The 25,314-nt window shown below is 44.8% G+C and overlaps 1 protein-coding gene across 5 annotated transcripts in view; it reads right to left on the bottom strand.

Moving 5' to 3' along the window:
* RAD54L2 (RAD54 like 2) overlaps window positions 1-25,314 on the bottom strand; it is a 122,351-nt gene that overhangs the window by 96,736 nt on the left and 301 nt on the right. The gene's annotated exons all lie outside the window — the stretch shown is intronic.

Below are 25,314 nucleotides of genomic sequence, written 5' to 3'. Positions count from 1 at the left end.
ATATTGAACGAGTTGACATTTTACATGCACAAAGGGAAGAAGGATTTACACATACACTAAGCAACATTCCCCCTGAATATCAGGTTTATATGACAAAAAATCTGTGACCTAAGTTAAGAAACTGAGCGCTTATAAGAGAAACATGGTACAAGACGGAGAAGAAGTTAACAAATGTAGCCACTTGCATGGGAAAAAGAGGAAGGCTTTTATTTGTTACTGCTAGAAGCTAAAACACTGGATAAATATCAGCTGCATGTCTATGACAGCTTCTATCAGGATACTAGAATGTATCATTCAAAAGGCATTTTTGTTTATTTTTAGGTAATTAATACTAATTTGCTTGGTGTAAGCTGTCTCGTCTTCCACACAATATTACTTAACACCTTTTAAAGCACTTAATAAGTGTTCAGCTCAAGGGCTACAGTTCAATCCTATATGTTACTGCACTGGCAGTTTGATTTAGTTTCATTCTGTGTTGGTTTATCACAAGTGCCAAATGCAGTTTATAAAGCAGACTAATACAGGGTCTCCCTTGTATAGAATGGGGAGGGCTTACACAGAGAAGAAACATGTCAAGAAATTTAGGGTTGAGGCAATATGCATATTTATGAATCTTTCATATTCAAGTGAGAGATGAAGGAGCTACTTGTCAGCCAGCGTGGGAAGCAACTGGGAGCCAGAAGTGAGACCAGACTATGAAAGATCCATCTGAAATGCTGTGTGGTTCTTGAAAGATAGAACCTTTCTGATATTGTAAAAATCCCCTCAGGGGTTTAGAGATAGCCTGCCTATGTGAACCGCCTTGAATAAAGTCAGAGGAGTAAAGTCAGAGGAGTAATCCGATGACCAGAAAGGCAGTATATAAAGTACCAGTATTATTAGTATTATTATTATAGATAAGAAGCAGCACCTAAAATGGGGCTCAGAAGCTTACTGCTAATCAATGCAGCTGACGAAATTGGTTGTATATGGTCTCTTCTCATTACTACAGAAAAGCAGGTAGAACCCACACACTGCAACAGCTATAGCTTCTTGGCTCTTGTGAGGACAACTGAAAGAGCAAGTGGCAGTGTTCTCTCCTTGAAGTAACAAAAGTCACTCTCTCTTACAATCTCAAAACAGCTGTAGCCTGCAAAATTGCACAAAGCTGATCAAAAGTCACTTCGATCTGAGTTTTCAAAAGCAATTCGTACGTTTAGGATTGAACATAAGCGCTTGAGGTGCTGGCACAGCACTACAGTTTGTGAATGCAAGTCACTGTGAACATTATACTAACACAGTGTTTCCCAAACTCCCAAAAGGGAGTTAGGAGCACTGTAAGTTGTTGCTGGGGAGGGGGGGGGAAGGCAGCAGCATTATCCCCAGGACAACGCTGCTGCCGGGGATGCGAAGGTTTTCTTACACTTATGGGGGGGGGTCTAGGCAGACCTCTGCAGGGCTCCCCATGTCTGCAAAAGTCTAAAAAAAGAAAACAGGACAAAAAAGGAAATGCCCTTTTTCTATTTTAACTTTTGCAGGCATAGGAAGCCCTGCGGAGGGCCCCTGGACCTCCCAGGACTGCAGCTCTGGCTGCAGGTTTTAAAAAAAACAACCCTCCCATCTTCAAAAGCAGTGCAATTCTGGGGTTTGTGTTGCTGCCTCCCCCCCCAACCCTTAAAGGGGCAGGCACAAGTGCTTCCCTGACTGGTGGGTTGCAAACCACAAGTCTGGGAACCACTGTACTAGCATATCAAAGCAGGTGGCTACTGCTGTTTCTACTGTACCTGCAAAGGAATGATCTCAGTTTATCTTATTTATTCTGACCCTAAAGCAGCAGGGCTCAACACTGCATGGCTTCTTAGCAGTCCACAGAAGTCCAGACAACAGTGTGCAATGCTGACTGCATATTACATAATGTTATCTTTTGTTTTTTTTAGATCTTTTCAATTTCATCCAGTAATGTTTTTCCAATAATTCCTCTCTATAATGATCACCAGAATAGAGAATCAGATGAAACTATTCAAAAGGAAGAAACCACAACAACAGAGGCTGCCCCATACTTCCCCACCTGCAGCACTGTTCAGCGTACAAGCGCTCTCTTGAGATGCAGAACTCAGATAAATCCTACTGACTAGGATTGTGCTGGAGTCACTGAGCCCAAGTTGAGTCACCAAACCCCTGACTCTACTTGAGAGTCATAACAGGGGGTGTCATGACTCAGCCTGAGCTGTTTGTAGAGTCATTTTTACTCAAGTCTGGGTCTTTGTGAGAAACGAGTCAAGGCGTGAGTCAGGCGCAGCTCTGCAGGCAAAACAGAGTGCTGGTGGGGTGTTGGAGTTCTCTAACACTGCCCTGATGTTCCCATTCCATCTGAAGTCAGTGACATGTTGAAGTCCTTCACTTCAACCACCATTTTCATGTCATTTATGTAAACAAAACCTGTGCTGTTAATCAATTGAATGCAGCAGTGCAGAAAAGAGACTGGTTCTTTACAAACGCAAGCAATGACTCCCCGCCCTCCCCCCCGGTTCACATCACAAATCCTGATTCTGCCTTCCTAAGGAGCACCAAACAGCATGCCATGAACCAAAAGGAGCTCTACTTGGAAGTCTCATTGCAGTCAGTGGGACTTCCTTGCTTCTTTTCTATCACAAGGAAGCACCTCCCCCAAAGAAGAGGGCTTCCTTTGCCCTCTTCCTAGGATTGTATTTTGATTATCCTATTGCAATCAACCCCTCTTCCTTCTCCCCTTCCTCGTTCAGAAAAAAGAAATCAGGCCATCCATCACTTGTTCAATCGCCTGTACCAAGATGGCCAAGTACCCCCTCCCCTGGGCTGCTCCCACCCTCTTCTGTTTCCTCCACCACCCTCATTTAGCATTTTCCCCTTCCCTCAACTCCTGGAATCACCTACCTTCCTCCCACCGCATCTGCTGCTGCACTTATTGCTGGCTTCCAGATCAGCCATGATGTCTTTCAGGGAAACGTGAAAGTGGGGGGGGGGGGAGTGTAAGAGCACATACAGAGTGACACAAAACTGAGCTGCAGGCACAAAAATGAGTGTTCATGATTCGAGTATATAAGGGTCATGACTCATTTCTGAGTCAGTCACGATTCATGTACGAGTCAGAGACATCCATGACTTGAGTTTACATGAGTCGTGGAAAATACACATTTTCAGGATTCTAGTCGAGTTGTCAGGACTTGAGTTCCCATCCCTGCTACTGACTCAGATTAGTACAACCATATCCGTCACCGCAACCCAGCCCACTTGGGCTCTAAAATCTACCACACAACAGTACTGCATAATGTCAAAGGCAGAGCCCACAGTACTTGACACAGCTCCATCTGTTCCAACAACAAAAGATGATTTTATACCATTTATTAAGCAGTAACTTACCATGCTGTGTATATAACCACTTGGTAAGCCAGCTGGCTGCATCATCAAGTAGCGAACAGAATTTCATTTCCCACTGCATTCTCAGACTTCAAGGATCAGATTGAACATGAAGAAACTCACATGGCAATAGACACTTTCCATGAAATAAGCGGACACTAGGAAACACTATTCACATGGGTTTCCTTATCCTGTGAGTTTTGTGCCATAGAATATCCAATTATTGATCCCTTTCCCATTCAACCCCTCTTTGCATGAGTTTGCTGCCTTCCATGCGAGTTCTTAAACATATAGTTGCAAAACCAATATGGATCTCAGTATTTGTAAGTCTGGTAGGTGAGATGGCGTCTTTGACCATCCTTCTGGGAAGTCCTTCTTTGCCATGGCTCTGCCTTTGCCTTTAACAGTTTTGATGTTAAAGGTCAGCCCTCTCTCCCCTTTGCTTGTGGCAAGTAGAAGAGAAAGGTGCAGAAGTGCTGTGAGTTTGAACGGAGGTCTGAAAATGTTTGCCCCTGTCAATCTGAAAACACTGATTCTGCTCAAGATGTCAAGAAGCAATATTCCTGTAGCTAAAGCTACTGTGTGTGTGTGTCTGCAGACCATTAACACTTCAACTGTCCAAAGGCTCTCACCACCAACATCCTTCAGGGGCATGTGGGGTGGACCTTCATCAGCTATGGGCACGACAGGCACTGCAGATACTCGAGTATAAATTGATCTCACAGATAAGTCGAGAGCAGGTCTTGAGCAAAAAATCATGGAATTTTCTACGACCCTCAGTTAAGTCAGGAGATTTAAACTTGGGAGGTGTCTGACTGTAGTTTTGTCCAATTTTACCTGAGATTCTGAAAAATAACCTACCAGTAATTGTTACTTAAGAACTGTATAGTCCCTAATTCAGTGTTTCTCAAACTGTGTGTTGGGACCCACTAGGTGGGTCGCAGCCAATTTCAGGTGGGTCCCCATTATCTCAATATTTTATTTTAATATATTAGACTTGATACTACTATGGTATGTGAGTGCATTTAGGAAAATGTTACAGACCTGTACTTTTAACAAGCTACTCTTTTAGCAATGATAGTAAATGGGACTTATTCCTTGGTAAGTGTGGGTAGGGCTGCAGTCTCGGATTGTTAAAAATTGTCCTGCTCGATGATGTCACTTCTGGTCATGACATCACTTACGGTGGGTCCTGACAGATTCTCATTCTAAAAAGTGGGTCCCGGTGCTAAATGTGTGAGAACCACCACCCTAATTTATTAAAAACATGGTAAAAAATCATTGGGTACATTTTTATTCATTAACTTTTTTAATTCTGCTCTTCACAATCTTTTTGTAAACTCTATCAGAGTAAGTGCACTCTAAACAACATACTGGCAGACCCATTAATCAAATCCTTCTTTAAAGTGACTGATGTGTTAAGCCAGAGACTCTACACGTAACATTCAACATATAATACATAACAGGGAGTGGGTACAGTGGAGAGACAAACAACAAGGAATGCCTGTGCGCAAGTGACGCTACACATAATTGCAACCTGATTTACTCAGAAGTAGACCCCACTGCTTTCCATGGGTGTTATTCTTAAGTAATGGTGCACTGAATTGTAGCCTTGGACTCTGTTTCAAATGGAAATGAGGATTACATCCTAGTGTTTTAAAAACCAGACCTCTGCCAAACATTTGCAAAATGGAACAAGGGTGCAGAAGGGTCTGCTAAAGAGAATGAGGCTTGCTTGATTTAAATGGAAGTTTCAGGAGCACTGAAAAGGTTAATTTTGGCTGCAGCTTGCCCTGGAGCCTGTCCCCATGGAAGATTGATTGCCCTGTCATTATCTCTGTTGCAGGAACAGCCCTGTCCTCTGAGTGACCTCGCAGATAAGGCAAGGAGATGATCTACATTTGATTTATTGCCAGAAATTTCTGCCTTATATGCAAGTATCTATGGTAGGCAGCGTTTCTGACAATGCAGGTGGGATGCTGATGTCCTCTGCCAAATTGGGTGCCCAAGTGTCCTCCTCCATTCTTCTGAACAGGAAGGACATTTGCAGACCCTCCATTACATCTGGTCACCCTGCGTGAGATAGTATTCTTCTCACTATTTGAAGAGAACAATACAGATTACCAATTATGTGGTTGCAAGCACACAGTTTTAAGCTGCCACTTGGTATACTCATTCTTTTTCCACCTACGATACATAGTGCAACAGGCAGCCGGATCCACCAGATTCAATCACTTCCCTGATCCACAGATCCACTTGCAGGAACTCAAAACACCTTATTAACCATGCTAATGCAATTACCAGAAGTTATGCCAGACAACACAGCAGTGGTCCACACAAGTGCATGCATCTGTCTAATGATTCTCTTATGCCACGCTAAGCTCATTTTATGCAACAGATCTGACTCCAAACAGCCAGAAACATGTGAAGGCCACTTAAGCAATATTGCACTGCTCTCCTATATTTAAACAGGGCGGCAATCCTTCTGAAGAGTTGGATAGACCTCAACCCATTGATTTGAATGGGTTTAGTTACATAACTCTTCAGAGAATTAAGTTGCACAACCCCTTAAAAGTAATAATCATGTGGCTATTAGAATTTGCTATTCTCTGTGCTTTCTTTGAGGGGGAAAGAACCCCTAAGGGCCATAAAAAGCACCACTATTCAGCCTTCAATAAATAAATCCTAACTAAAAATTTTACAATCACCTGTAACAATGATATTCAAATATCTTTATTCATAACTTAGAAGACATAGAGAATTCATTATATCTACAGATGACAGAATAATCTCAAAATACTACAGAAATATAATACAAAATTATTTGGACAGAACAACATTTATTAACATTTGATGAAGTGGACTGTAGTCCCTAAGTGTGTGCTGAAATACATTTGTTAGTCTTTAAGGTGCCACAGGACTATCTGCTTTTTACAGGACTATGTTTTTACTGCTGCAGAGTACCTCTTTGAAATTATTTATTAAAAACTTTTTTATATACTGACCATCAGTTTAAAAGCTCCCAAGGAAGCTCAAAGCTGTTATTATAGCCTTATAATAAAAGCACAGTTATAGTTAAACAAGAACATTCTCACTGGAAACAAACAAATAACAGATATAGGTACAAAATGCGGGGAAAGTGGTTCAAGTCACACTGGAGGATTTAGAGCTTAGACAAGATAAGCTGATTGGCTGGGCATTCACAGAAGAATCATATACCATTAGAAGCAATCATGCCACTTTACAAAGAACTTATTAGGTCTCAGTTGGAGCATCAAGTCTAGTTTGCCTCACCATGTTAAGGGTAACACACAAACCAGAGAAGATTAAGAGAACAGCAACAAACTCTGTAAAGGACTTGGAAAATAACACAGAAAGAAAAACAAAGTACGGCTATCTTAGATTAAGATACCTTAGCTTAAGTTTTCAGGCATCTAAAATTTGCCTAAAAGAAACAAACAAGGAAAAAGCAAGGTGAGGCTCATGCTGCAATAAAAGACAAGTTACTATCCAAATACTTCCAAACTGTAAAAGGTCAGAAAGTAAAATCTTGCCTAGGAATCTCTTTCAGAGGTTTCCAAGGCAAGAATGAATAATCATACTGGGGGTGCTAATCCTGAAAGTATTTTCAGCATGGTCTGATGTATTAGGGAATACACCTGGCATTGACAAAGCCACTCAGGCCATATAGTCTTCTGCACTTTAGGATAACAAATCCAAATATGAGTTTAAAAACAAGAAAATGCTTTTAGTGTATCTCCTTATCTGGAGTGAAATGAAATGTTCAAGAAACCTAATATTTCATATCACTCCAGATAAGGACAGACACAAAAAAAATGTGCATGATTAGGATAGAGAAAGCTAATGGAAGAAAGATAAGAAAGACAAACCTTACTACCCCTCTAGATAACAGATTCCATATAGTAAGTTGACCATTGAATCAGTTACTGGGGAGAGGGTCCTCTCCTGCTAGAGGTCTTCAGGCAGAAGCTGGACTGTCATCTGGTGGGGATTCTTGAGCTCTGGATTTTGTATGTCAACCACAGAGTTGGACTAGAGGTCTACAAGGCCCTCTCCAATTCTAGGATGTATCCTTTTAACAGCTTCACTTTACTAGAATGGAAGATCTGAGAAGGTTACACAACCCACAGCTTCCACTCTTATTGTAGGCAAAAATTTAAGTTTTGGATAGCATCTGCAACTCATAATACAACACAGATTGGTGAAAACACAACAGACTTGGTCATACATCAAACAGTGCATGATTCACAGAAAGTCCCCAATACCACAGTATCCCCCTTTGCCTTTCATAAAGGACAAACAAATATTACACTCGAAGCAATTTTTTTAGCCTTTCTACAATATTTTTTCATGTCTTAAAAGAAGTGGCAGGCATTTGCCAATAAATTTCTGTGGGGATCCTCACCTCAGGAGATGGACTGAGGCAGGCAGTTCGGGAGTAGAGCCCACACCATTTTCACCGGGACAGGTGCCAGCTAAGCCAGCAAGCACAGGAAACATGACCAACTTAGCTGGGGATAATGAACTTGTCAGATGGCAGTGTAAAGTCAAAGGAGCTTCATGGGGGGAAAGGAGGGTTCGGGAATAGCCAGGAGGGTTCAGGAGGGTCCAGGATGAGGAGGGGAGACCTCACTCCGAGGCTTGATAAAGATATGAAATTCAACCACCTTGACCATGGTACTTTGTCGCCCTGCCACCCCAAGGTCCCTGCTGGGAGTAGATGAGCAGGCAACTGAGCACAGCACTTATCACACACTTATCGACCCTAGCATGGGCAAGAGGCCAAGGTCAGTGCCTAAGTGTCTTCCATGGAGCACCTGGGGGGATCCAGTCAGTGGACCCATCCCCCGTTCAAAAAAAACCCTCTCCCGAAACGGCTGTACTGGAAATAAAAGACAGACCAAGGAAAGCTGGTCCCCTAAGACACTCAGAAGAACCCCCCCTCCTGACATCAGGGCCCTGTTGGGAGTTCTCTGCAGCATCAGTAGCCTGCTGTGGAGGGGAAGAAAGCTGGATACCAGGAGGAACCAGGATGCAGGTCTCTTGTTGTCTTGTGTGTTCCCTGGGGCATTTGGTGGGCCACTCTGAAATACAGAGAGCTAGACTAGATGGGCCTATGGCCTGATCCAGTCGGACTGTTCTTATGACACTGGTGCCCTGTCTGGGTTGGAAAGGACAACCCCACTTTCCCTCACCTAACGCTGTATAGGCCAAAATAAAACTAGCTTGTTTGCTGCAGATTGGAGACTCTCTCTGTCCGTTTGCTGCTCCTCTTGCACATGTCAAGCCCAACCACTTTCGATGCCCCCCTCCCCTCCTGAGAAGGGGCAGGTGTGGGGCCACCAACATGACAATTTGGTTTGCATGCTGTTCTATTCCACATTTTTAAACTCAGTTGCCATTTTAAGATATATCTTGAATCAGCAGATTTCAGATGTACCATTTAACATATACAAGTGGAGCCCATTTATTCGCAGAATTTCTATCCATCAATCTGGATCAACGTGGGTCCCTAGGACCTGCATGAAGCCAGGTTTTGCCCCAGTTGAGCCCTCTGAAGGCTATTCTGAGGCCCATGGAAGCCACATGCACCCTCTATGGGCCTCAGAAAGGCCTCTGGAGGTTCTATAAAGGCTCTTCCAGTTTTTGGGCGGAAACCGTAAGTGCCTCTCTAGGACCTCTGGAGGCCATTCCGAGGCCCTTGGAGGTTGCATGTGGCCTCCACAGGCCTCAGAAAAGCCTGAGGTGACTGGAGCCCGGCTCCAGTCGCCTCCAGAGAAGCGGCCTCTGAAGCTTTCGGGGGGCCTTTCTGAGATCCGTGGATACCACATGCAGCCTCCACGGGCCTCCAGAGGTCCTAGAATGGCACTTCTGGTTTTCACTAGAAAACCAAAAGTGCCGTTCTATGAAGGCCATTTTGAGGCCCATGGAAGCTGCGCACGGCCTCCACCGGCCTCAGAACAGCTCTGGAAGCGACCAGAGGAAGCTCCAGTCACATTTGGAGCTGGGTAGACCCTGAATTTTGCGTGACTTCGTTTCATGCGAAATTCGGTATTTGCGTGGGTTCCAGAAACGGAACCCTTATGAATAACGAGGGTCCACCTGTAATCTGTTGTTCTGCAAGCCTTTCTATTAGCTAGGGTTTAGTGCTAAACCGTAGGTAAGCTTTCAAGAATAAGATTCAGCACACAGTTTATTACAAGTGCAATCAATATGGAATAAGACAATTACAAATCAGCGATAAACTTTGGACAGGCATCGATACCATCTTCCTCAACCTGGCTATTCTCCCATTTATTATGTTGATTTCTACATACATTGTCAGTCCAGTACGAGCAAAATCACCTGATGAGCATTTAACTGTACACTTCATTTCCACTAGTATCAACAAAAAACAAGCTGTCAGAATGTGCATCAATTAAGAAATACACATATTAAACTAGAATAATCAAAACATGTGGCTGACTCAGTCCTCTCAGGAAAGCTGTATTATCTTATTGTCCTTTCAGGAACACTTTACAGCAAGTATTATTTTTCCATTTGCCACTGAACAGCTGTGATAGAGGGAGTAGGCTAGCTTGCCTAAAGCCACCTAGGGCGCAATCCTAACCCCTTATGTCAGTGCTTTCCAGCACTGGCATAGCAGTGTCAATGGAACATGTGCTGCATCCTGCAGTTGGGTGTCACTCACAGAGGCCTCCTCAAAGTAAGGGAATGTTTGTTCCCTTACTTCAGAGCTGCATTGCCCTTATGTCGGTGCTGGAAAGCACCGACATAAGGGGTTAGGATTCCGCCCCTAGTGAGTTTGAACTAAACTAAACCAAGCCAGCAATAAACTAAAACTCCAAATGCCTTCAGTTTTCCTCACAGGGAAAAAAAGACTAGCCCCTGATCATTTTCTGCATATTTGCTAGTTCTACCATATCCTTGTTGAGATGGTTTAACTAGAACTGTATAATAGTATCCCAAGTGTGGCCACAGCATAGATTTATAGACCCTGGGTTGTACCCAAAGAAAGTCTGTCATGACTAACTGCCCAGTCCTACTGAAATTCCCCTTCGCCAATGCAGCAGGGCCAATGCAGTTTGCGCTGTGTCCCATGGGGGAATTTTGCAGTCTGGAGAGCTCCTTGAGGGGAAGAAAGCCCCAGCCGCAGCAACCTGCGGCAATGTCTACTAGGACCTGTGACTACTAAATCGCTGGCAGAGTGGATCTGTGTTAGCAGATCTGGCCTGTGAAGGGGAATAGGATATGGCATGCACAACTGCCACTGATCCTGTGTCCTTTCAAGTCCAATCCACCTACCCCACCCACCACTGCCCATTACAGAGCTTACCTGCTATAGCTCGCATTGAGAGCTGCACAGGCACCGATGGGATGGTACAGGCCTTCCTGCTGGAGCTACTAACTCCTATGCTATCACAACATGTGTTACGCCACGTTTGCAACAGCCTGCACTGGTAGTGCATGCACTCCAGTGGTGCAAACAGGGTATAGGATTATGTATAGGATTCTTTGAAAAGGTCAACAGGCATGTGGATGCAGGAGAACCCGTAGGCATTATATATCTGGACTTTCAGAAGGCGTTAGACACGGTCCCTCACCAAAGGCTACTAAAAAAACTCCACAGTCAAGGAATTAGTCCTCTCCTGGATTGAGAACTGGTTGAAGACCAGGAAACAGAAAGTGGGTGTCAATGGGCAATTTTCACAGTGGAGAGAGGTGAAAAGCGGTGTGCCCCAAGTATCTGTCCTGGGACCGGTGCTCTTCAGCCTCTTCATAAATGACCTGGAGACAGGGGTGAGCAGTGAGGTGGCTAAGTTTGCAGACGACACCAAAGTTTTCTGAGTGGTGAAGACCAGGCGTGATTGTGAGGAGCTCCAGAAGGATCTCTCCAGACTGGCAGAATGGGCAGCAAAATAGCAGATGCGTTTCAATGTCAGTAAGTGTAAGGTCATGCACATTGGGGCAAAAAATCAAAACTTTATATATAGGCTGATGGGTTCTGAGCTGTCTGTGACAGATCAGGAGAGAGATCTTGGGGTGCTGGTGGACAGGTCGACCACTGTGTCGACCACTGTGAAAGTGTCGACCCAGTGTGCGACGGCAGTAAAGAAGGCCAATTCTATGCTTGGGATCATTAGAAAAGGTATTGAGAACAAAACGGCTATTATTATATTGCCGTTGTACAAATCGATGGTAAGGCCACACCTGGAGTATTGTGTCCAGTTCTGGTCGCCACATCTCAAAAAGGATATAGTGGAAATGGAAAAGGTGCAAAAGAGAGCAACTAAGATGATTGCTGGGCTGAGGCACCTTCCTTATGAGGAAAGGCTATGGGCCTCTTCAGCCTCGAAAAGCATGGGAAGGATGAAGTAGATAGAGAGATACTCTTTACACTCTCACATAACACCAGAACCAGGGGACATCCACTAAAATTGAGTGTTGGGAGAGTTAGGACAGATAATAGAAAATATTTCTTTACTCAGCGTGTGGTTGGTCTGTGGAACTCCTTGCCACAGGATGTGGTGATGGCGTCTGGCCTGGATGCCTTTAAAAGGGGATTGGACAAGTTTCTGGAGGAAAAATCCATTACGGGTTACAAGCCATGATGTGTATGTACAACCTCCTGATTTTAGAAATGAGCTATGTCAGAATGCTAGATGTAAGGGAGGGCACCAGTGATGCAGGTCTCTTGTTATCAGGTGTGCTTCCTGGGGCATCTGGTGGGGCCACTGTGAGATACAGGAAGCTGGACTAGATGGCCTGATCCAGTGGGGCTGTTCTTATGTTCTTATAAATTCTTGGGGAACTCACTGCTTACTTTCCTTGATTGTGAAAACGGACTGTTTATTCATGCCCTCTGCTTCCTGTTCCTGATCCATAAAAGATCCATAAAAGAACTTTCCTCTTTTTTCATGATCTCTATGTTTATTCAAGAGCTTAGGTGAGGGATTGCATCAAATCCTTTTTGGAAATCTCAAAGTACAATCAATTCTCATTACCTGCTGGGATTAGGTTCCTGGAAAACTCAATGGATACCAAATCAGTGGATATCAAATCAGTGATCCTATGGGACCCACAGGGGGAAGGGTAGCTAACCTGGTCAGGAATGACAATAGCAGCAAGCTTCAGAATGGTTGCTGTAGAGAGCTTTAGAATTACCACTGCAGATAGCTTCAGAATGGCTGCTGTGGATAGCTTCAGGATGGCTATGGAGGCTTAAATATGGTCATGGATAGCTTCAGAATGGCAAGAATAGGCTTCAGATTGGGGACAGATTCAAAATGGCCAATTCGAAAGCAAACAGGAAGCAGGAGATGAATGTTCACTTCTAGTCTCCCTTCTAGGCTGCTTACCTGCTTGCCTTGCTATAAGCTTTCTGCTTATAGCACTTTTTCAAGCAAGACATGTTCAACTGAATGTAATGAAGTTAAACAAAGTAATGGGGATGCTGAGAACCATGGTGATAGGGTCCCTCTTATCTGTGGTTTCCGTGATCAACAGGGGTAGGAACGTATCCCCCCCCCCCCCGGATACCAGGGGATACCTGTATTCAGAGTGCAGTATTTATGAAAAAAAGAGAACTTCAAAATAGACAGAACTTCAAGATAAAATATTTTGCAGATATATGTATTTCCAAATGCTCAACAGCTATTTGGTGTTTTCTCTAAATGCCAGAGTATAGCGTGCACGTGCGTGCGCACGTGCGCGCGCGCACGCGCGCACGCACACACACACACACACACACACACACACACACTTAGGCTTTTCTTCTTTTCCACAAAATTTCTACATTTTAGATTTTCGCATGTACAGCATACTACTGGGCAAGCCCAATCCTATTCAGCGCTTGCACAGAGGGGCTGCACAGCCCACGTTGTATCCAATGCTGAAATTGAGCAGTCCAAAAGTCTCCTTAAGGTACGGGAACATTTGTTTCCTTACCCTGTGTCAAGCCCCAGCCTGCCCAATGAGGCTGCTCAGATCTGCTCCAGTTAAATTGCTGGAACAAGTCCAACAAGCCCCATGTAGGTGGTTAAGATATGGCATGCTCCTCCACCAAACCCTTCCCCCTCCCAGGCCTGATCCTTTGCCTTTGCCCTCACCCCACACAGAAACATCCCCTCCCCACCTCTATTCCACCTTTTTCCCACCTCTGCAGCACCTCGTGCAGAACTTACATGCCCTGACAGCCACAGATCTAGGTCTGGCACCAGCGGGATGGTGCAGGCCTTCCTGAACATAAAAAGAGCCCAAATTGATCAGACCAAAAGCCCTGTATCTCACGGTGGCCCACCAGATGCCTCAGGGAGCACATAAGACAAGAGGAGACCTGCATCTTGGTGTCCATGTAGGTTACCATGCAGGTCCTGCAGACGCTCCTTACTGTAAAATCATTGAAAGCTCTACAGCACTTTTACAACCGCTAAGATTGGGCCATAAAGCTTGCAAACAACAAAAATTTAATTTCACAATTATTCAGGATCACTGCCAACATGAAAATGAAGTAAAATAATCAACATTCTACTCTGCCTTGTGAATAAGACGTTTTAGTCCAAGGCACATTTCACACTGGAAAATCAAAACAACTCACAACTGCAGTAGAAGCCTAAGTATATCTACTAAGAAATAAGTCAAACTGAGGGCTCAATCCTATCCAACTTTCCAATGCAATGCAGCCCCAGAGAAAAAGAACAAATGTTCCCTTACCTTGAGGAGGCCTCATTGTCTGCCCCCCCCCCCATGCAAGATGCAACACATATTCCATCGGTATGGATGCATTAGCACTAGGAAGTTGGATATTACTGGGCACCGAGTTCCTAGGAATTTAGCCTCAGGGAGCAAGTTTATGATTGCAGCCCCAATGTTGCTTAGCAAAGAGGATTGCAGACTGACTCTCCCCACATTCACTCAAATGTCCCAAAAAGTCCAATAAGACTACCATAATTTATATGCATGTATGCTTCAGACTGAAGCTTATAATTGTTCATGTTATTGTTTATGACCACGATCTTCAACCTTTTTCATCTGACAGCACACTGACAAGGCACTAAAATTGCCAAGGCACATCATCTGTTTTTGGACTATTAACAAGGCATAATGTGCCACAGCATGCTGGTTAAATTTCTGGTTTATGTTATAGTTAAATACTATGTACTGCAGAATGCGAAAAGCTGCATCTTCAAAAATTCCCTCTTCTGCATTAAAAGTTCTGGGAGATCTAATGCTAAACAGGCTAGTCATAATAAGAACATAAGAACATAAGAACAGCCCCACTGGATCAGGCCATAGGCCCATCTAGTCCAGCTTCCTGTATCTCACAGCGGCCCACCAAATGCCCCAGGGAGCACACCAGATAACAAGAGACCTCGTCCTGGTGCTCTCCCCTACATCTGGCATTCTGACTTAACCCATTTCTAAAATCAGGAGGTTGCGCATACACATCATGGCTTGTACCCCATAATGGATTTTTCCTCCAGAAACTTGTCCAATCCCCTTTTAAAGGCGTCTAGGCTAGACGCCAGCACCACATCCTGTGGCAAGGAGTTCCACAGACTGACCACGCGCTGAGTAAAGAAATATTTTCTTTTGTCTGTCCTAACCCGCCCAACACTCAATTTTAGTGGATGTCCCCTGGTTCTGGTATTATGTGAGAGTGTAAAGAGCATCTCCCTATCCACTCTGTCCATCCCCTGCATAATTTTGTATGTCTCAATCATGTCCCCCCTCAAGCGTCTCTTTTCTAGGCTGAAGAGGCCCAAACGCCGTAGCCTTTCCTCATAAGGAAGGTGCCCCAGCCCCGTAATCAGCTTAGTCGCTCTCTTTTGCACCTTTTCCATTTCCACTATGTCTTTTTTGAGATGCGGCGACCAGAACTGGACACAATACTCCAGGTGTGGCCTTACCATCGATTTGTACAACGGCATTATAATATTAGCCGTTTTGTTCTCAATACCCTTCCTAATGATCCCAAGCATAGAATTGGCCTTCTTCACTGCCGCCGCACATTGGGTCGACACTTTCATCGACCTGTCCACCACCACCCCAAGATCTCTCTCCTGATCTGTCACAGACAGCTCAGAACCCATCAGCCTATATCTAAAGTTTTGATTTTTTGCCCCAATGTGCATGACTTTACACTTACTGACATTGAAGCGCATCTGCCATTTTGCTGCCCATTCTGCCAGTCTGGAGAGATCCTTCTGGAGCTCCTCACAATCACTTCTGGTCTTTACCACTCGGAAAAGTTTGGTGTCGTCTGCAAACTTAGCCACTTCACTGCTCAACCCTGTCTCCAGGTCATTTATGAAGAGGTTGAAAAGCACCGGTCCCAGGACAGATCCTTGGGGCACACCGCTTTTCACCTCTCTCCATTGTGAAAATTGCCCATTGACACCCACTCTCTGCTTCCTGGCCTCCAACCAGTTCTCAATCCACGAGAGGACCTGTCCTCTAATTCCCTGACTGTGGAGTTTTTTCAGTAGCCTTTGGTGAGGGACCGTGTCAAATGCCTTCTGAAAGTCCAGATATATAATGTCCACGGGTTCTCCCGCATCCACATGCCTGTTGACCTTTTCAAAGAATTCTATAAGGTTTGTGAGGCAAGACTTACCCTTACAGAAGCCATGCTGACTCTCCCTCAGCAAGGCCTGTTCGTCTATGTGTTTTGAGATCCTATCTTTGATGAGGCATTCCACCATCTTACCCGGTATGGATGTTAGGCTGACCGGCCTATAGTTTCCCGGGTCCCCCCTCTTTCCCTTTTTAAAAATAGGCGTGACATTTGCTATCCTCCAATCTTCTGGTACCGTGGCTGTTTTGAGGGACAAGTTGCATACCTTAGTCAAGAGATCTGCAACTTCATTCTTCAATTCCTTAATAACCCTTGGGTGTATGCCATCAGGGCCCGGTGACTTATTGATCTTTAATTTATCAATGAGGTCTGAAACATCTTCTCTTTTAACCTCTATCTGACTTAACTCCTCGGTTAGGAGGGGCCGTTCGGGCAGCGGTATCTGCCCGAGGTCTTCTGCCGTGAAGACAGATGCAAAGAACTCATTTAATTTCTCTGCCATCTCTAAGTCTCCTTTTATCTCCCCTTTCCCTCCCTCACCATCCAGAGGGCCAACCGCTTCTCTGGCGGGTTTCCTGCTTCTAACATATTTGAAGAAGCTTTTATTATTCCCCTTAATGTTGCTGGCCATGCGTTCCTCATAGTCTCGCTTGGCCTCCCCTATCACCTTCTTACATTTCTTTTGCCACAGTTTATGTTCCTTTTTATTCTCTTCATTAGGGCAAGACTTCCATTTACGGAAGGAAGCTTCCTTGCCCTTCACAGCCTCTCTAACTTGGCTGGTTAGCCATGCGGGCACTCTCCTGGATTTAGTGGAACCCTTCTTTCTTTGCGGTATACACCTCTGCTGGGCCTCTATTACTGTTGTTTTAAGCAGCCTCCATGCACTCTGGAGAGACTGGACTCTTTTTACCCTCCCTTTCAACCTCCTTCTAACCAGCCTCCTCATTTGAGGGAAGTCCGCCCGTCGGAAGTCAAGGGTTTTTGTTAGAGATTTGCTTGGTATTCTTCCCCCAACGTGCACATCAAAACGGATCGCAGCATGATCACTGTTCCCCAATGGCTCAGTAACGTTTACATCTCTAACCAGGTCCTGCGTACCGCACAAAATTAAATCCAGAGTCACCTGTCCTCTGGTGGGCTCCTTGACTAGCTGATCTAAGCCACAGTCATTCAGCACGTCAAGAAATCTGGTTTCCTTATCGTGACCAGAACACAAATTGACCCAGTCAATATGAGGATAATTGAAGTCCCCCATGATTACAACCCTGTCCTTCCTTGTCACCTCCCTGATCTGTTTCCTCATTTCAAGGTCCCCATCAGATTTCTGGTCTGGAGGACGATAGCACGCCCCCAGTATTACATTGCTGCACAAGCCTGGTAATTTAACCCACAGAGATTCTACGGTGGAGTCGGACCCACCTTCAATCTCTACTTTGCTGGATTCTATCCCTTCCTTAACATAAAGGGCCACCCCACCTCCAACACGCCCCTGCCTGTCCCTCCTGTAGAGTTTATAGCCCGGGATTGCGGTATCCCACTGATTCTCCGCATTCCACCAGGTTTCCGTTATGCCCACTATGTCAATATTTTCCCTTGTCACCAGACATTCCAGTTCTCCCACCTTTGCTCGTAGACTTCGGGCATTCGCATAAAAGCATTTATACACGGAATGCCCCAGGATGGGCTGCTTATTCGCTCCTTTGTCCCCGCATCCTCTCATTGTGCCAAACCATCTATCACCTCCCATCACCCTACCTTTCCCAATTTCTTCTCCTACCCTGCCTTTGTCTTGTTGTTCTCTAACCTCCCCATCCTCATCCCATAGGGATGAGGAGTCCCGAACCGGATGCCCCTCGGCTCCTGTCGGCCTTCCCCCAGGGATCAGTTTAAAAGCTGCTCTGCCACCTTTTTAATGTTATGCGCCAGCAGTCTGGTTCCATTCTGGTTCAAATGGAGCCCGTCCCTCTTGTACAGGCCCCGCTTGTCCCAAAACGTTCCCCAGTGCCTAACGAATCTAAACCCCTCCTCCCTACACCACCGTCTCATCCACGCATTGAGACCCCTGATCTCCGCCTGCCTAGCTGGCCCTGCGCGTGGAACAGGTAGCACTTCAGAGAACGCTACCTTTGAGGTCCTGGCTTTCAGCTTCCTGCCTAAAAGCCTAAATTTGGCCTCCAGGACCTCCCAGCTACACTTGCCCACGTCGTTGGTGCCGACATGCACCACAGCCGCTACCTCTCCCCCAGCACTGTCTACTAGCCTGTCTAGACGAGAAGTGATGTCCGCAACCTTCGCACCAGGCAGGCAAGTCACCATGCGGTCCTCACATCCGTCGCAAACCCCCCTCTCTATGTTTCTAATAATCGAATCCCCCACTACAAGAAGCCCCCAACCCCCCTCCCGCCGAGGAGTATCCCGAGTGCGCTCGGATACGGGCCCATCCCCTGGAGAAGGGATCCCCCCTAGGGGATTGTTTCCCTCCTCTCCAGGATGACGTCCTCCAGTCCCGAGACTTCCCACCCGGGCAGCCGAGGAGCTGCACGCCTGAGGTTGGGACGAAGCCTGATCGTCCCCGGAAGTCTCCCCACGGTCCTCCTCTGGCTGCCTGCGCTTCTCCAGGTCGGCCACCAAGGCTTCAAGGGAGCGGACGCGTTCCCTGAGAGCCTGGAGCTCCTTGCACCGAGGACACACCCATGACTTATGCCCCAGAGGCATATAATCATACATGTGGCACTCGATGCAGAACACTGGATAGCCCCCACCCTGCTGCTGGCTGTCTGACTGCATAGCTTTTTTGTTGTTGTTGTTGTTGTTTTATTTATGGGTCCTTTTAAAAACCGTACACTGGATAGCAGCCCTCTTCTCAAGGGAAGAGAAAGGGCAGTGTATGGGGCACTGGCCTCCTCGCCCTGCTGCTGAACTCGCCCAGATGCTAAACTCTTGTGCCTTACCTGGCACTTAGTTCCCAGAGGCACTGGGTTCCCAGAGGCCACACGCGTCTGCAGAGAGCCTCACGCGATGGCCCGCCTAGCTTTATACTCCTGGCTGGCTCCTCCCCCCTCCTTCCTTCCTGATTGAAAGGGGGCTGGCCTTCCCAGGTGAGTTTACAAAAGCTCAGGAAGGCAAATGGCTGCTGATGGGCGTGACCTACTCTGCAGGCTCCTGAATGGACTGCTTGGATTAGCCTAATGGGGCTCTTAATGGGTTGGGAATTGGCCCTTCCTAGGTCCTTTCCCTCCTAGTTCTGTTCTCTTAGGCTGGACTGTTTTTGTAACCTCAAGCTAGTTTTTATTTGGGTTTGTTTAATTATTTATTGCTCTCTAGATCCTGTGTCCCAATTTACTGACCTGTTTAGGTTATGTTCTAACTTAGATTAGGTTTAACCTGGGTTAAGTATAGGTTTAATTTAAACAAGTAGAAAAACCTGCTTTCCACTTTATCCTCCTCCCTTCCTTCGATTAAGTGCTACCTTAGGTGCAGCTAACTTTCAACTTTGATTTAAATGCCTGACCCTTGGGCTCTTACTCACGAGTAGGACTCTGCTCTTACTCACGAGTAGGACTCTGCTCCTGCTCACGAGTAGCCCTATGTACCTCCCTTAGGTGCTAACTTTCAATTTTGATTTAAGGTTGCTTTAAAATAGATGCATAACACTTTCTTATTCTTCCATACTACAGCCAGCTCTGAGACTGCACAAAGCAGCATTAATATTTTAGATTTTTTAGCTACATGAAATCTTAAGAAAATGCAAGGAAGCATAAAATATATTACAAGGGATAATGAATAAACATGCTTCTCAGGCAACAATAGCATACATCAGCAAAGTATCCCACTGCTTGAAAGGGACTCTTGTGAGCACACCAACTCCGGGGGCAAGGCTTAACATGCCACCTGTTTTCAATACAAGAGCTCAGTCATGGAGTATGAGAATAATGAAGAGAGAGATTCTGAGCATGTGCAGGCTGTTTCTCTGCCCTCTGAAGGTCCCAAACAGCTCTTCACACAGCTAGGTTTAGGAAGAAAAGCTAAGAGAGAATGGAACTTCCAGGGAGGCATGAATTCTAGTTATCAGTAGTATATATTGATATGTACTGGAAAACCCTGCAGTTATGGAAATCATGGTTACTGAATCATTGATCCTATGGGGAAAATGGGGTTAGGTTCTCACAGACCCTTTTCACTCTGTATATAATATATGAACTTTATGACTCTGAATCAGCTTGAATTCTATGGTCTGGATATTAGTGAGGACAGTTCAACATCTTGGTAAAATACTTTTATTAGTATGACGCTCACTGCCATTGTTGAAACAGCTTAAACCAGTTACAACTACAATCTGCATTTAGCATTAAAAGTTTAAGCCACTCTTATACAGCCAAACCACTGAGAACATGAAGACTTGTTAACCTGTAAGAACAACAACTGCTGAAGACCTCTCAGTCTTCTTTTGGCTACTACAAAAGGGCATGAGCACATATGCAGCAACATAAGTTAACACTTTTAATGATGTGGATAAGCAAATCCTATGTCTGTAACATCCTAAAAGTATGAAACAAATTTGAGTGTGGTCTTATGATACAGATTACATTACACTGGCTCCTTAACAGAAACCCAACACACAACAAGCAGACAACATTTTTCTGGGCTGGAGGTAAAGTAATGGAAAAAGCTTCACCACTGAATATCTGCTTGTTGGATTTCTGAGCTGGTGCAGTATAAAAGGAGGCAACTCTGTCCATGTTTGAGCCCAGTGTCTTACGAGCCAGACCTCAGCGCAACTTAAAGGCAAAAAGAAGTGAGAAAAAGAGGCTTAGACATGACAACCACTCCCATAAACATAGTCCGTCTTTTATTCTCTTTCAAGAAAAGTATGAATAGCAGTACCTTTGCCCCTAGGCCATGTCAGCGTACAGTACTGATGGTTGGGGCAGACATACAGAACCCAGTCAAACAGAATCTCCACCAGGAGCAGAAGGAGGAATTAGCCTCCCACACCACTACAAAAAGACCCCCAAACATCATACTTATCCAGTTAACCATTCCCACATCGATAATATTAACCTAGGTGACCTGACCGTCTCACACACACACAGTACTTGAGAGAGGAAACCTGAAGCAGAAAGGTTCAAGTCTGACTGAAGCACAGACATGGAAAATGATTTCAAAATGCCTGGGTATCATCATCTTATAGGCTCCAACCTTAAAGTGATGAAGCATAGAAAAGTGATGTGCTGATTGAGCCTTATATATTACTACTCCTTTCATCCTTAATTAAAATTCTTCATTAGTAGAGAGGAATGTGAAAGGAATGAAAAAGCAAGAACTGTAAGTTATAGACTAATATGCAAGAAAAATGTAAACAAGAAAAGTGTAAACAGCCTCAGAATAAGTTCACATGAAACAAAGGAACGGGTGATTTCACTTGTCTTCTCAATGATCTCTTATACATGTGCGCACACAGATACAAAAGCAGAGATACAAGAGCATGTACTGTTAGGCTACAATCCTTTACACTGGCAGTCTCCAAAGTGGAGACCACTGTGTGCTGGGAAAGGTGTCCCCGGTGTGGATGGAGCTTACCAATCTGGCCTCTCCATTCTGCCACAGATTGCCCCCAACCTTTGTGGCTGCCAGCCACTTCCAGGTCTGTTGATCAGCAGGCTTTGCACCCAGATTTCCAGGCATACACGGCTAGCTGCTGCGAAGGTAGGGGGTGATCTGTGGAATGGAGAGGCCCCTAATGATAAGCTTTGTTCACCTTTGGAAGGATTGTCGTGGGTGCTGGATCTGACCTGCTGGCTGGGGTTTGGTGCCTGCTGCTATGCACAAAAAGCAAGTCCCACTGAACTCAATGGGAGTTACTTCTGAGTAGACATGCATAGGATTGCACCGTTACCCTGTTTTTAGGCTTTATTTTGATAACTCAAAATATGGTGGCTTAACTCAGAGGCAATTCAATTGCTCCTGTGGTTTAAGTTGCAGAATTTTCTCAAAGAATCGTGAACACTTATAAACTGATTGCTTAGAAATGCAAAACATCAACAGAGGTTTTGTTATCTGTTTCAAACTTAACTTTGATTTATGTGATATTTTTTCCACTTTCTACTTGCTCTCTTGAAACATTCAGTTTCTTCTGGAGATCCCCCCCCCCCCCCCACATATTGGACCAACAGATCTCATTTCTCAGCATACTGTTTTTCTCACTCTGTGGTTCACATACTGACTTGGTCTTATGACTTTCAGCTATCACTTTTACAAGATTAACTCCTAAATCTGTCTTTTCACTCCTGTCCTGCATCTCACTAATGAATCTTTAACTGTCTCACAAACATTTTCTTCTGTATGTCTGAATATGTGTCTAACCCAAGCTAACTGGGCAGAAAACACATTTAAAGTAGCAACTGTTTTATATTTAGCAGTGGGAGAGCAATTGTTCCTTATTCACTCCAGCATATCTTTTCTAGAGGCTGTTTGAAGGTGTTTCTTCTGCACCTTTCTAGATTTGGAGGCCTTTGGGGACAAGAAACCATTATGTATTTATATTACTAAGGGCGCAATCCTAACCCTTTATTTCAGTGCTTTTCAGCACTGGCATAGCAGTGCCAATTGGACATATGCTGCATCCTGCAGTTGGGTGTCACTCATGGAGTCCTCCTCAAAGTAAGGGAATTTTGTTCCCTTACCTCAGAGCTGCATTGCCCTTATGTCAGTGCTGGAAAGTACTGACATAAGGGGTTAGGACTGCGCCCTTAGTAAACTACTTTGTGAACTGTTGAAAAGCACTATAGAAATAGCCTTAATAATGGCAAACTGAAGTTAAAAATTAAGATTATACTCTTCCCATCCAAACACATACTTGGTTGCCTCTGTCAAAGACAATCATCACACATGCATACAAACTTGGGGGCAAATTAAACTAACATGTGTATAGTACTCCTTTTTCCCTTCCCAACATATGTGAGCAAATCTAAAAACACAGACTGTAATGGTTTGGCCACGCCTGCAGAATGAACACCAATTGGCTGCCACACAAGCTCCTCTGGCAAGAACAACCCACCTACTGGACCACTGTTTCTCAAACTGTGGGTCGGGGCCCACTAAGTGGGTTGCAAGCCAATTTCAGGTGGGTCCCCATACATTTCAATATTTTATTTTTAATATATTAGACTTGATGCTACCCTGGTAAGTGACCACATTTGGGGAAATGTGAAATCTAATAAATAAATATTATGTCTTTTACTGTGTGCTTCTAATCTGCTGCTATGTATTTTATCTTGTTTTAATTGTTTTTAAGTGTTTTGTATTTTTAATGTTTATTTGTATCCTTGTTTGTTTGTATTTTAACTTGATTGTTAGACGCCTTGGGTGCCCTTCGGGGAGAAAGGCAGAATACAAATCTAATAAATAAATAATTAATAAATGTCACAGACCAATACGTTTAAGAGGTTACTATGAAGATGCTTTTAACAATGATAATGAATGAGACTTACTCCTGCGTAAGTGTGGGTAGGAATGCAGCCTAGGATTGTTAAAAATTTTCCTGCTTGATGATGTCACTTCCAGTCATGACATCACTTCTGGTGGGTCCTGACAGATTCTCATTCTAAAAAGTGGGTCCTGGTGCTAAAGGAGTGAGAACCACTGTACTGGAGGGTTCAAAGAGCAGCACCAAATGTGGCTCAAACACACTGAAGAAGATCTAAAGAACCAGCAATTGACCATCGATGAGGCTAGAAATATCACCAACAATAGCTAAGAGTGGAAGCATGTCATGAATGACACAAAGATCACAGTGGCACCTACAGCAGCATACTGGTTGAGAGGACAACCTGCTCCTCAAGCGTCAGCTAAGAACTAAAGAAAAAGAAGATATGTGATGTTTCCCATTCCTGCCTTCTGTTATGAGGTTCATTATGCTTAGAATATTCTCCCCTTTTCAGTTTATGAGACCAATGTTAGTTATACTTTAATCAACACTTTTTAACCTTCTGCTACAAGTATTTCCTTCCTCATCCATCTGTGCAATTTTTTCCAAACCCTGCACTTCCTTCTACCTATGAAGAACTTAAGAGCCCAATCCTATGCAATTTTCCAGTGCTAGTGCAGGTGTGCCAATGAGGTGTGAACTGCATCATGTGGCAGAGGGGCAGTCACTGGGGGTTTCTCAGGGTATGGGAACATGTGTTCCCTTACCACAGGGCTGCATTGTAGCTACACCAGAGCTGGAAAGTTGGATAAGATTGGGCCCTGACACCTCTAAGCAGAAAATATGCCAGTCTATCTCCTGAATAGCATCTAGTACACTGTACAGTATATGCTTAATGAGAACTAGTTTTTAAGTGTTTCCTTTCAACAATGGCACGCAATATTATTCAAAATACCTGCTTAAACATAAAAACAGATAAGACAAATATAAGCATGTCAGTACTAACCAAAACAGAAGAAGGGAAGAGAGAATGGAGAATAGCGAGAGAATCTTGGGGAAGGGCACAGCTCAAATGGTAGCATACAAGATGCATCCCACTTTTGTGTTTAAAGCCTTATCACCACTTGTGTGTGTGTGTGTGTGTGTGTGTGTGTGTGTGTGTGTGTGTGTGTCATCACTAATAAAGATGGGAAACAGAAGTCAAAGTAATATGCTATGCAAGGTCTCTCCCCAAAACAGGCACGTGCTGCTTAACAACTGTTCGTTTAACAACCGGCCACATATATGACAGTGGTCCAAGCACATTAAAGATGCTCTTAATGAGGCAATCCTGTCTCCCACAGCCCGCAGCAGAATGTCTGTTTATACAACAAAGAAGCTCTTAATGCAAAGAAGAGGCAATCTATCTCCAGCAGCCTGTGCAGCCAGCTAGTGTCCAGCAGGGAGTGTCTGTTTACAAAGGCAACAGGCTGGACTGAATGTTCGCTTAACGACCTAATCGCACAACAACGTGGATAGGAGAATTACGTGGCGCTCACCTGTAATTTTCTTCATGCAGCTGCAGTTTCATTCATGGTGTTAAGCAACGTTTCAGGGACTTTAAAAAATAAAGGTGGAAGCATCTCTCTGAGCGCTGGTCTTAATTCAAAGCCGTCTCCACGCCCTCTCTGAACGAGCAGGCTCCAGTCCTAACACCCTCCAGCCCCAAAGACAGGCGGAGTCGGAGTCCCTCCTTCACCCCTCTGTGTGGAGCCTCAAGCTCGGCACCTCCACCCGGAGCCTCCCTCCCTCCCAGGGCCGGGAGCCCACCTCATTGTGCGGGTCGGAGCCACCCTCCTCCCCCGCGCGAACGCCTATCTGCCGAGATGCTCCCTCGGAGGGGGGGGTCCCGGTCCCCGGCGCACTCCTTTCC

Source organism: Tiliqua scincoides, chromosome 2 (genome assembly GCF_035046505.1).
Source record: "Tiliqua scincoides isolate rTilSci1 chromosome 2, rTilSci1.hap2, whole genome shotgun sequence".
NCBI lineage: Eukaryota > Metazoa > Chordata > Lepidosauria > Squamata > Scincidae > Tiliqua > Tiliqua scincoides.
The sequence above is the reverse complement of the archived record's forward strand: the minus strand, read 5'-3'. Positions and strand labels throughout refer to the sequence as shown.